The sequence below is a fragment of the Acinonyx jubatus genome, chromosome A2 (genome assembly GCF_027475565.1).
Source record: "Acinonyx jubatus isolate Ajub_Pintada_27869175 chromosome A2, VMU_Ajub_asm_v1.0, whole genome shotgun sequence".
Taxonomy (NCBI): Eukaryota; Metazoa; Chordata; class Mammalia; order Carnivora; family Felidae; genus Acinonyx; species Acinonyx jubatus.
Genome location: NC_069383.1, coordinates 161,739,166 through 161,749,042, shown reverse-complemented (window position 1 = coordinate 161,749,042; position 9,877 = coordinate 161,739,166). Strand labels below are relative to the sequence as shown.

Here is a 9,877-nt window from a genome sequence, read left to right as displayed (position 1 = left end):
GCTGTTCCCTCTGCCTGGAATGCTCTTCTCCCCACACCTCCCCCACGGCCAGCTCCTCCTCCAAGTCTCTGTTCAAATGTCACCTCCTCCCAGAAGCCCTCCGGACCTCCCTGGCATCGTTCATCTCTGCCTTAGTCTATCAGGGCCGTTATAACAGAATTCCACAGACCAAGTGGCTTAGAAACACACATTTGCTTCTCGGTTTCGAAGGCTGGAAGTCCGAGATCAAGGAGCTGCAGACTCAATGTCTGGGGAGGACCTGCTCCTGGTTTGGAGGGACGGCCGTCTCCTCACTGTGTGCTCACCCGGAGGAAGGGGTGAGGGAGCTCTCCGGAGTCTCCTTCAGAAGGGGACTTGGCTGCATTCATGGGGGGCTCCCAGCGGGCCCCCCCCCCGACACCATCACACTGGGGAGTCGATTTCAGTCTGCTGACTGCACAACATTCAGTCTACAGCAATGTCCACGTCCTCCCTGCCCCATGTCACCCTCTGCCCCAGCCACACCGGTCACCTTGCAAGACACCATCCGGGCGCCCGGACTTTGCTCTACCCGGCAGCTCCCTTTGCTTCCTACCTTGTGCCTGGCAGGCTCCTACTCCTCCTCTCACCCCATTTAATTAATTGTTTTTAATGTTGACTTATTTCTGGAGAAAAAGAGAAACAGAGTGTGAGCGGGGGTGGGGCAGAGAGAGAGAGAGAGAGAGAGACGCAGAATCCGAAACAGGCTCCAGGCTCTGAGCTGTCAGCACAGAGCCCCACGCAGGGCTCGAACTCACGGGCCGCGAGATCATGACCTGAGCAGAAGTTGGCCGCTTAACCGACCGAGCCACCCAGGCGCCCCAATTAGCCCCGTTTTGAATGTCCCTTCTTCCAATCTCCCCACTTAGCCCGGCCTCCTGATTTCCTCTCTGGATTCCCTCTGACCCCAAGGACCTGAGTGGGTTTCTGTCCGGCTGAGCTTCCGCGTCCCCGGGCCCCTGGGACAGCTCTCCGCACACGAGCGGCTGCCATCAAACGTGCCCGCTCTGCCAGAACTCGTTCCTCCTCCCCAGCCTGCGTTTCCTTCCAGAATCTCCACGCCTCGGAGGCAGCTCGGCCGCAGCGTCTGTTTGGAAAGAACAGAGTGGCTGGGGGTCGGAGGGGACCATCTCGAAGCTGGGCTTGCGCGGTGGGCTCACCTCTTCAATGTGGCCTGTCAGTTTCTCTGGATGGTTCCACGCTCCCTGACGGACATCGTAGAAGGGTCTGGAGCCCCCGGGCCACCCCGTGGCAGCGCCCATCTCTCCCTCTGGCTGCCCAGCGTCCCAGCCCCTCCTGGCAGCTCCCGCTCAGCTCCAGACCCCCGCGCCCATTTCCAATGGCAGATGTCACCTTGGGACAGTCAGTCACGTGATCAGAAGCACCCGAGGAGCCTAGTGGTGAAAATTGTTGACCCCGGAGCCACGGGGCCCGAGTTCAAATCCCAGGCTGCCACTCGCAGTCATTCTGTGTGATCTCGGGCAAAGCACTTGACCCCTCTGGGCCTTGGTTTCCCCATCTCTAAAATGGGGCTATGGTGGTACCTTTAACCTTGTCCTACAGATGTAAGGACTTACTCTGCGTTTGTGTCGACAATAGGGCCCACACATGGGAACCTCCCAGCGAGTATTAGCAGCTCTGCTTTTTTCAGACCCCCCCGCCCAACCCGGGGCCGGGGGCCGGCCTGTTCTCACCTGCTCCAGAGTACAGGGTCATGGCCTCCAGCCCCTGCTCTGTGGCAGCCATCACTGTTGGGAGAAGGTTCCAGAAGGAGAGGGAGAGGCTGCCTGGTGGTTCCTCTCAGCTCCACGTTTACAGAGCGAGCCCAGGGCATTTAACTTAAAACAGAGATTGGGGGCGGGGGGGCATGGTGTGGGGGGGGTTAGGGGTTAGCGGCTAAAGGTTCCGGCCCCACCCAGGGGTTCGTGGACACTGTCAGCTGCCCCAGGAGTTAAAAGCCAAGATTCCACCCGCGCATCCAACTCCACCTGCTTGGGGGCCTGGAAACTGTTTCCATGACACCCAGGAGCCCGAGTCCCTTGAAGGGCCCGGTCCGAGGGTGAGGGGTTTGGGGGGGGTGTCGGGGGGGGGGGCCTTGCTCGGTAACCGTGGCAACGCCAACAGCGGCGGGAGGCCAGCCCAGCCGGCAAAGAGGCGCCTGCACCCCGGATCCCAGCGCCGCCACGGCCCCTGGAGCGCAGACGGTGAGCCGGAGGCCCAGAGACGCCGCTCATCTGCCCCGGTCGCCCACCCGATTTGGAAGCGGCACCGGGCGCTTGCCCACGTGGAGGGGGGCGGGGATCACGGGAAGGGGCGGGACCTCAGGAGGCCGCGCGGAGACCTCCGGGGCTTGGCCCGGGCAATCCGGGAGGGCTTCCCGAAAGAGGCGGGCGTTTCCCCAACTTCGGCCCCACCTGTTCCGCGGTTTGTTTGGTGTTTGCCTTCCAGCTGCCTCACGTCCTCTCAAGTCCGTGTCTTTAAAAACACAGTCTCCGCCTCCCTCCTGGAAATGGAGAGCGGCTCGCACCTGTCACAAATAGCAGGCGGGCGGCGAAAACCCGCGGGATGGAAACAAAACGTGGTCGTTTCATCCAGCGAGGCGTCTGCGCAGCCGCCGCCGCCGGCACTTTGCTTACGAGGGGGCGAGGGGGAGGCCGGAAAGGGTTAAATCAGTCCCCGGGGGAGGCTCCCTCCTGTGCATCATCAGAGGGAGTCAAAGAGGGCTGGGAACGGGAATTATGCGGTTTATTAAGTAATCCAGAGTCCCTGTGGGCCCCAGCATCCAGGGGGATCTGACCCACCAGAGGATTTGGTTAGGTGGAAGGGATAGGCATCTGGGCAGAGGGCACAGTATAAGCAAAGGCTCAGGGCGGGGCTGCAAGAGGAGTGAGGGCAGCCGGGAGAGGCTTTGTCCCCAGGCCAGAAGACACAGGGCCTCCTGGTCGTTCTGGTGTTTTCCAACAGGGGAGGGGGGAAAAAGCACATGAACTTTCCAAGGTCCAAGCGGGAGGGCGTCCTGGGGCTGTGGGTTCTGAAAGACTAAGGGGTGGAGCTTTCTGGGAGCTGAAAGTGTTTATCTGGAAGGTGATTCCAGGAAGCAGGAAAAAGTGGGGGGAGGTGGAGATTGGCAGCGTAAGGAGCCAACCGGGGGGCACTGATGACCAGGTGGCTGTTGTGGGCATCCGGGGCTGACATTTTGGGGACCTCTGGTAGCCTGTGTAGAGCAAGCCTCAGAGTTGGCCCATTCGTATATTAAAGGCTCTGACAAGTTCTGCAGAAGAGATACCTGTTGAACAATTTCCCAGATGAGCGTGAGCATAAACTCTTTATCCACAGCAGTTTCCTGGACACAATTTTGGAGGCCTCTCATCATACCGCTGCCCTCTCTTGGTCTGCTCTTGTATCCAGACTGCAACATGAGACAGAGAAAGGCCAAGAAAACTAACAATGAAATAAAAATTAACAGTCACAATTATTATTCCTACAAAAGCACATTTATTGGCTTATGTATCTGGAAAGTCCAAACTGCCTGCTTTCAGGCATGGCTGGATCCAGGAGCTGGAATGATGCTATCGATGCTCCTTTAAACACACGTGCCTTTACTGTTGACATATAAATTTGCAAAAATGTATGTATGTTTTGACACGTGTGTATTTGCGTGAAACCATCACCCAAATCGAGTACAGCATCCCCCCAAACTCTCCTGATGCCCCCCTTTATAATACCTTTCCAGCACATGAAGAAACCATTGCAGGACATGTACTTGGAGAGCATGAAACCGGGTGGCTTGGTCAGGGCTCTGTTTCTTTGTGAGCAAATGGGCTTAAACACGTCTAAGCAAAACCAGCACGTGAACGGGTTCCAGCGACGGCAAAGTCCCCGGTTCCCAATTTCAGGCAAAGCCTGGATCCGCGAGTTGAGATGGTGTTGTCATTGGAAGCCGGTCACTTCTGTGTCTCAGCTTGACTTTCCTCTGAGTGGGCTTCACTCACAGGTCAGGCATCCCATTCACGGAATAAACAGAGACCCCAGGCTCCAAGCTTTTTTCTCTCTTTCCAGTCAACACCCCCGAGCAGAAACGGAAACCCTCCTCTTGGTCCCAGCAAAACCCGTGGCTGATTCTGATTGGCTGGACTCGGGTCACATGGCTGGCCCTGAACCAATCGCTGGGGCCGACGGATGTGAGCCCCCCCCCCCCCCAGCTAACCTGCTTAGGGTCGGCCCAGAGTCAGAAGGATGAAGGTGTGGGCCCAGGCTGTGAGCGGGGGAGCAGGCATGTCCCCAAAGGCAGAGCCAACATTTGTCACCCCCAGGCGCCTGGACTGGCCCGAACAGCTAGGGTTTAAAACTTAGGCTCGCCATAATGGGCTGTGTGACACTAGGAAAATGGCTTGCCTTCTCTGGAAGGCTGGTTCTCCATCCAGAAAAAGAGATCGGTGGGTGACTGCGATGGGTCCCTTGACACATGGAGCTGCACCGTGTCTGGGGCGCCCAGGAGCCTGGGGAGGACGCCGCCTCCCTCCTGCCTCTGTTCCGTGGCCCCATGAACCACGGGCCCGGATCGCTGAGCGTTTATTATGCGCCACACAGATACACAGCAGGGGCCGCCGCAGGGCTGGGAGTCGCGGCCCATCCGAGAGAAAAAATTCATAGGCAACATAACCCACCTACACAGGCAATTTCAAAAACCCTGACTTGCTCCTTATCATATAAGGGAGAAATAAAAAGAACACCCTTTGGTATAAAGTTCTGTGCATTTCAACCTGTAAATGCGCCAGCACAGTGGTGACAAAAGCCACCGCAAGGCCGGCCGAGGTAGCCCCTGCCTGGCTCACCTTCGTGTTTCTTTCCTGGACCAGGGCGGTTGCCCCGACGCTGGTCTCCAGTCCCTCCCTTCCCCCCCACGGCTGTCATTCCCGCAGCGGCCACCAGAGGGCGCCCGTGAGCACCCGAGTCAGCTCCCGCCCTCCTCTGCCCACAGCCCTCCAGAGCTCCCCCCCCACCCCCACCCCGGGGTAGAAACCCAAGTCCTCCCCGCGGCCCCCTAGGCCCGGCACGACCTGCTCCTGTCCCCTCTCTGCCTCTCCTCCTCCCTCTCACCCAGTGGCTCACTGTGCTCCAGCCGCATGGGCTTCCTCTCCGTTCTTTCATCACACCCAGCCCGGTCCTGCCCCAGGGCCTTTGCACAGCCACACCCTCCACCTGGACAGCGCCCTTCCCAGATGTCCCCATGCCTGGGTTCTTCTCATCCTTCAGGTCTCAGCTCCAATGTCACGTGTCAGACCTCCTCCCTGTGCCCCCCGGACCCCCGCTAGATGCTCCCCCCTTCATTATCACATCCCTCCACTTTGCCTTCCCTGCCTGACGCTTTCTGATTTTTCTTTAATTCCCTTATTTCTTTGTTGTCTGACTCTCCCCCATGGTCTGGGAGCCCCTAGGGAGGAACTAGGACAGTGCCCAGAGCGTGACAGACATCCAGTCAATAAGTGTGCATTCCACAGTGCACCTTCTCGTACCCACTCTCTGGGTGAGGACGCTGAGGCACAAAGAGGTCATCTTGCCTGGAGTGAGAGCCAGGCCTGAGGCACTCGGGGACTAACGCTTAACTCTGAGGCTGAACCCCGGCTCCCTGGAGGCCCCAGACTGTGGGAGGACCCAGAGAGGAGGGGCGAGCAGCGGAGAAGGAGTTAAACCTCCCCCCGCCGCCCCACCCCCACCACTTGAGTCACCAGGCCTGGGTCACTTTGTGCCAAATTCACACATCCACACACGGTTTCTGGCTCCCTTGGCTCACCCGCCCCCCCAGGGGGAAGCGTGTTCGTTTCCATGGCAACCGTGTTGTCTCCAGTGTGACTGGGGCTGAGTGACAGCCACGGGGGCCAGATGAAGTCGCTCGCCACCCACGCAGGAGAGACAGGCGCCGGCCCAGAAGTGCCAGCAGCAGGGAGGGACTCGGGCGTTCAGGCGTTCACTTGAGCCACCAACAGGCAGGAGCTGCGGGGCGCGTCCCCCCCCCGCTGGCTGCCGCCCGCCATCCCAGCTCCGAGCCTTTGCTGTCGGAGCGATTTAGCTGGTTCTGGGGGTTTCCAAGGGAGCTTAGATCTCAGATGCGTCAGCCCGTGTTCTGAAGGAGCGACGGCATCTGATCCATGTTTATAACTGTCACTCCCAGCGCCGGGCCTGGACTCCGGGAGGTGCTCCAGGCGTGTTGGAGGAGGACCGGGGAGAGGGAAGGGGGAAGGAGTCATCGGCCAAAGCACTTTAGTTCTTACCTACCGCTGGGTATCTGCCAACAGTTGCCAACAGCTCCCTTATCAGCCAGCCAGGTCCCTTATCAGTTAACCTTTTCGCGTCAGCTCTGTGGTTAGCGGCTCACCCCTCGGCCATCATCTTTCTCAGAAAAGGACCTTGAGCCTCAGACAGCGGGGCTCTTGCCCTGAGATCCCCTCCCGCAGGTGAGGGGCGGTTCCGAGACCGCAGGGAGTCGCCAGGGGAAAAAAACCGTGAGCTTGGCTCTCAAGGAGGGATTCTCACACCTGTGCACCTGCCCCGAACCTGACTGGTCCGCCTTGGGCTGTAATGAGGTCCCCATCACGGGAGGTAACCAAGGCGAGCTGCTGAACCGTGCCCAGGAGGCTGTGTGTGTGTGTGTGTGTGTGTGTGTGTGTGTGTGTGTCAGGGCGGGCGGGGGGGGGGGAACTGGAGTCGGAAAATTCCAAAATTCCCTTCCTTCTGACTCTAAGATGTGGTGCCGATGCTGAGATGCCAAGCCTGCACGCTGGAGGTCTCGGCCGTCATTCCGAGATCTTCTGATTAGTCATGATTCACCGATTGCACAAACGTTTATTCACCAGGTGCTGCTGTGAGCCAGGTCCCGTTCTAGGAGCTGGGGACACAGCAGGGACCAAGACAACAATACCTGCCCCGTGGGACTGACAGTCTGGGGTGGAGGAGGCAAGAAACAGTTAAAGCAGTGGGGGGTCTCCCAGCAGGGAGACTGGCAAGGGGAAATGAGTAGGGAGGAGCGGTCTGGGACTCACTGCCGGGCCGGAGGGAGAGTCTAGGCAATAAGGTCTCACGTGAGCCAAAACCCAAGACGATGAAGGAAGGAACCAGGTGAGTGAAGGAGGTTCCAGGCAGAGGCAACAGCAGGGGCAAAGGCCCTGGGGCAGGAACGAGCCTGGTGTGTTTGAAGCAGAGCGAGGAGATGATAGAGGAGGGTTGGAGGGGAGGGACATTGAAGAACTTCCCGCTGAGAAGCCGCTATCTGAGCTGAGAAGGAGACCCGACCCCCAAGAGCCAGGGATTTCCGGGCGGAGGGGACCGGCACCTACAAGGGTCCTGGGGTAGGGGTGAGCTTGGAGAGAGGGAGAGCGGCACACACAAAGACTCCTTCACTGCTGGGTGCTACGGGTTGCATGGTGTGTCCCCCAAATTCATACGCTGAAGTCCTGACCCCCGAGACTCTAGAACGTGACCTCCTTTGGAAATAGGGTCGTTGCAGATGTCATCAGTGCAGTTCAGGGGAGGTCACGCTGGAGGAGGACGGGTCCCCGATCCGATATGACTGCTGTCCCTATGAAAGGGGGAAATCGAGACGCAGCACGTGTATGGGGAGACTGCCCGGTGACCACGGAGACGGCCATCCACGAGCCACGGAACACGGTCGTCACACGAGACCAGCCCTACCAACGCCTCGGTCGTGGACTCACAGCTTCCAGAAAAGCGAGACAGTAACTTTCTGCTGTGTAAGCCATCCGGCTTACGGTCCTTTGTCACGGCAACCGCTGGAAACTAACACAGGGGACGGGCCAACGAGTGAACAAATGGCGGCCCTTGGGAAGTCGGGAATTGTGTTTGCCAAGCTCAACGTCTGCCCGCCTCGCCTCTGACCGGAGCCGCGTGATGCTGGGAACACCCAAGCCAAGGGGGCCGAATCCCCAGCTGGTGTCTCCGGGAGGAAAGAGCCCAAGGTGCCCCGTGGTGGCTGGGCCCCTCTTCTGCCCCAAGACATCCTCCGCGGCCACCGCCCCCGGGGAAGTGGGGACTCACTGTCCTTCTTCCGGGTGAGGAACCTGAGGCTCAGAGAGGGCACGGGGAGGTAGATGCCCCTACAAAGATGTCCCATGGAGCCCTGTGTCAGCCCCTCCCCTGCTTCTAGGGAGTAGAACGGGGCAGGCACGGCGGGTGGCACTGAACAGGGCTGGTTGGCAGTGGTCCCGCCCCAGTCACCCCTTCTCACCACCGTCCACCTGCGGCTGACACCCTGCCACCAGCCCGCCGCACACGACCCTGTTGAGCCACGCCCGGGCTCCCGGCCCGCAGCGCCTGAGAGCACAAACGCACGGTGTCTCAAGCCGCTGAGTTTGGGAGCCACTTTTCCCTGGGAGAAGCTAACCAGCAGGGCGATCCCTTAGCAAGGCCACACAGTAGGAGGGGGTCAACTGGACCGTGAACAGCGGGGCTCCACAGAGACGGGTCCAACCCCTTGCTCTCGACGATGGCCAACCGACCCCTCGCCCAGACTCGCTGTGGGAGTAAGCGCTTTGGATCACGACCCTCCGAGGTGCAAGGCTGCAGGATGCCCTGGTTTGTTTGTAAGTTTTACTTAAACCCCAGTGTGTCCACGTACGGTGTGGTGTCAGTGATTCAGTATCTCAGGACAACACAACCCAGTGCTCATCACAAGTCCCCATCACCCGTTTCACCCATTCCCCCCCCCCTCCCACCCCAGGGACCAGCAGTTTGTTCTCTGTAGTCAAGAGTCTGTTTCTTGGTTTCTCTCTCTGTCTCTCTTTTCCCTTTGCTTCTTCAGCACCCACTTGTTTGAAAATTGCCTCACGTTCTGTTTGCTTTCTTTCTGTTCCTTGAATTCACCAAGCTCTCTCCAACCTCAGGGCCTTTGCACTTGCTGTGCCCTCTTCCTGGAGCGCCCTCCCCGTGGCTTGCTCCCTCGCTTGCTTGAATGTCACCTCCTCAGAAAGGCCCTCCTGATTCCCCCTTCCCTAACTGAAGTCACCCCCCACGCCGGTACATCACGTCATTTTGTTTTCTTTAGAATCTTTATTATGGACTCCTGGGTGGCTCAGTCGGTTAAGCGTCCCACTTTGGTTCAAGTCACGATCTCACGGTTCGTGGGTTTGAGCCCCGCGTCCGGCTCTGTGCTGACATCCGGCAGCCTGGAGCCTGCTTCAGATCCTGTGTCTCCCTCCCTCTCCGCCCCTCCCCTGCTTGCGCTCTGTCTCTCTCTCTCTCTGAAAAATAGGTAAACACTTAAAAAAAGTTAGAATCTTTATCAGAAAGAATTTATTTCAGAAATGTTCTTTTAAAAATTTTTTATCACGTGTGCGCTCCATAAAGGCAGGAACTTTCTGGTTTTTTCTTCAAAGTTTATTTATCTATCTTGAGAGAGAGAGAGAGAGAGAAGAAAAAAAGCACGAGCCAGGGAGGGGCGGGCAGACAGAGAGGAGAGAGAGAGAATCCCAAGCAGGCTCTGCGCTGAGCCTGACGCGGGGCTCGAACCCACGGACCGTGCGAGCGTGACCTGAGCGGAAACCAAGAGTCGGACGCTTAACCGACTGAACTATACCGAGGCGCCCACGGAGGGGCGCTCGTCTGCTTGGGCCACTGCCGCGTCCCCGGCGCTCGGTCAGGCCCGGCCCCCGGCGGACGTTCACGGGAGCCCCCTGGGGGCGAACTGGGGCCTCGAATCTGTGCCTTCCCGGCTCTGAGCCTCAGCCCACCCTCCACTCCAGGGGCAGCTACCCCGCCACACAGGGGCCGCCGCCCGCCCGGGTGTGTGCGAACCAACGCCCAGGGCCGGGGCCACCGCCCCCGGGGGTGTCCTGCTCGCCCGGGG

The 9,877-nt window shown here is 59.1% G+C and overlaps 1 long non-coding RNA gene across 1 annotated transcript; it reads left to right on the top strand.

Annotated features, from left to right (window-relative positions):
- Positions 1-2,104: 2,104 nt before the first annotated feature.
- On the top strand, positions 2,105-4,069 carry LOC113596364 (uncharacterized). The gene is made up of 3 exons (XR_003417108.2): positions 2,105-2,222; positions 2,467-2,599; positions 3,277-4,069. It is a non-coding gene; the product is annotated as an uncharacterized LOC113596364 (long non-coding RNA).
- Positions 4,070-9,877: the final 5,808 nt, after the last annotated feature.